The sequence below is a fragment of the Paroedura picta genome, chromosome 9, assembly GCF_049243985.1.
Source record: "Paroedura picta isolate Pp20150507F chromosome 9, Ppicta_v3.0, whole genome shotgun sequence".
Classification (NCBI taxonomy): domain Eukaryota; kingdom Metazoa; phylum Chordata; class Lepidosauria; order Squamata; family Gekkonidae; genus Paroedura; species Paroedura picta.
This window is the reverse complement of record NC_135377.1, coordinates 79,418,892-79,421,750: the sequence shown is the minus strand read 5'-3', so window position 1 is coordinate 79,421,750 and position 2,859 is coordinate 79,418,892. Positions and strand designations below refer to the sequence as shown.

The following is a 2,859-nucleotide window of genomic DNA, read 5'->3' as shown; positions in this document are numbered from 1 at the left end:
GGAAATTTACAACAACATTTTATTTTCAGAAACAGTTCAACAGGGGAAAAAAACAAGGGAATGAAACTTGGACCCCCCCACCACCACCCCCACCCTCCAAGAAAGCCAACTTTTTTTTAACAAATTCATATATTTAACAGGGATAGAAAAATGGGCAAAGTAACTGGGAACCCCCCCAACACCCCCCACCCCAAAACACAAACAGATCCCACTGCTCCCCTCCCCAGCCCCTTCCATCTCCCTCACTCTCCTGCACAACCGTCCCATGGTCCCCCTGACTTTGCGGCGGAAGAGGTCTTCGTCCTCCTTCTTCTTAACTGTGTGGGGAGGGAGAAAAAGTACACATTAGTGCCACACATATTTTCCAATTTTTTTAGTTTACATGCATACACTTTTTAGTGGCCTTAGCCACAGTGTGAGAAGAGTTGGGCAGTGGGGAACATAACCTACGTTCTTCCGCCTCCCTCCGCTGCCTTTGCTGCTCAATCTCCCCTTTCAGCTCTGCCACTTCAGCCTCTAAGGAAGTAACCCTGGCCTCCATGGCACGCAGCCTTGCCTCCATAGTTTCTGCTATAGAAATCAAACAAAGAATTTGATCACACTTCAAATGGAAGCATCACATCAGGCTCCCATATGGCTCCATGGGGGTACACACACATGGGTCTCCCTCACAGACATAAAACTCTCACCTGCAGCCTGTCCTGAGGTGGAAGGTCCCTCTTCCTCCCCCTCCTCACGCTCAGGTGCTTTTGCCATCTTGGATGGTGATTGTGTGGCTGGGCAAAGAAAAAGAGAAATCATAAGTAAAAGCACACAAACCAGAGATGAAACACAGCTGGTGGACACACCACAGTTAGAGTCAAAGCGCATAACCAAAGTGGTTCTACAGTACTGGCGGGCTAAGTTAGAGGGGGTTGACAGCATCTAAATACTTTCTCGAATTTCATTGGGGACAGTAGGGGAAAGAGGCAGCTAGTCATTCCATGCATGTTTAAGGGCAAAACACAACGAGGGCAGCACTCACCCATATGCCTCCTCATTTCCAGGGGGGGCTTCCCAGCCTTCTCCCATATTTTCACCATCTGGTCGTGGAAGACCGTTCTCCCACTTGGCTGCGGGACCCCCCCCCCCCCCACTGTTCCAGACTGTTGAGGAAGTCCAGCTTCACCCTCTTAAATTTTGTCCGGACCTGCTCCCAGGTCCGGACATAGCCCCTCTCCCTCAGCTTTGATGCCAACACCAGGTAAGCACCCTTGGTGTGGCAGTGGGTGCTGGCCATAAGGCGGCCAACACTTTTCGATTGGAGCACCAGCTCCAGAAGTGCCTCAGCCTCGGCGCGCTGCCAGAAGGAGCCCTTCCGTGGCTTCGGCATCTTCGGAATGACGGTTAGGGAACGAACGTGCGTTGCTCCGATCGACCACCCCTATTTTAAATGTATCAAAGCTGCCCACCAATAAAATTATTCCTTGGAACATAAGTGGATTGATCCTCCGGTTTGACAGGGGTCGCCAATACTTCCTGGCTACCCGCCTCCCCGAACTTTCCCCGTTCAGCGCTTCCGTATTGTGTGTGTCAATTTCAGTGGGGAGTTAGCATTTAGGGCTGTCAAAGTGCTTTTGGACCAGAGAATCCCCGTTTTTTTGCTGGCTAAGTACACAAACCGCACAAGACAAGGTTAAACAAAGAACACAAAACTTTATTCAACAACAGAGTAGGAAAAACAATTAAACACGCCTCCTGTTTCTGTAGATGTGGGTGGCTATGGCGTCCCGAACCTTGCACCCCTCAGCATAGATCCTTTTTCTCCTTGCTTCAGGGATGTCTTGAGTGTCCTCAAGGACTACAGGATCAGGTTCATCCACAGGGAAGGGGATGTTATGTCCCTTGTCCTCGCATATGTTGTGCAAAATGACACACGCGATGATCAGCGGAGTCACATTGTCTATATGCACATGGAGTCGGGACATCAGGCAACGGAACCGGGACTTCAAACGTCCAAAGGCACGCTCCACTACATTCCTTGCCCGGGAGTGACTGAGGTTGTAGTGGCTCTGCACGTCTGTCCTTGGCCGCTTATAGGGAGTCATGAGTCATAATGGGTAGGCTCCGTCCCCGAGCACCAACGCTGGCACACGCACGCCCTCAATGGTGGCGGTGGGGTTTCCTGGAACAAAGACCCCTTCGTCCATGGCTTTCCTGAGGTTCGATTCCCTGAAAACAAGGGCATCATGCCTCCTGCCACTCCACCCCACCTCAGCATCGATAAACCGTCCGGAGAAGTCCACAGTTCCTTGCAGGAGAACAGAACAAAAGTCCTTCCTGTTCCCGTACTCCTTTATGCTTCCCCCGGGGGCACGGATAGGGATGTGGCTTCCATCGACGGCCGCAAAACAATGCGGGAATCCAAGCCTGGCAAACCCGTCCATACTCTGGAATAAGGGAAAGAAAAGAATATAAGCCATGGCATGTCAGCGTGGGGTGTATCGCGTCTTCGTTGCTGACCTGTCAAACAAGAAAAAAAAATTATAGGGCAAAGGGGATAGAATGACACTCACCGCTCCAAGCCGGTCTCCGAGGCACACGACTTTGCTGAACAATTCCGCCTCCATGGCGAGGCAGAACTCCTTAAGGATATCGCCAACCGTAGTGACTCCGAGTCCGAATTGCTGGGCTACTGTCCGGAAGTACTGAGGGGTGGCCAAGTACCACAATGCGACCGCCACCCTTTTTTCCACTGGCACGGGGCGCCGCATGCCAGTGACTTGCCTCTCCATGCGTCCACGTAGAGCCTCCACGAGTTCAAAAAATGTCCCCCTAGACATTCTAAAGTTGGCAATCCAGTGGTCATCATCCCAGCGA

At 51.6% G+C, this 2,859-nt stretch overlaps 1 long non-coding RNA gene across 1 annotated transcript; it reads right to left on the bottom strand.

Annotated features, from left to right (window-relative positions):
• Nucleotides 1-206: 206 nt before the first annotated feature.
• Nucleotides 207-1,093, bottom strand: LOC143844293 (uncharacterized). The gene is made up of 3 exons (XR_013233930.1): nucleotides 690-1,093; nucleotides 451-570; nucleotides 207-317 (listed from the first exon to the last, which is right to left on the bottom strand). It is a non-coding gene; the product is annotated as an uncharacterized LOC143844293 (long non-coding RNA).
• Between the last annotated feature and the right edge of the window lie 1,766 nt (nucleotides 1,094-2,859).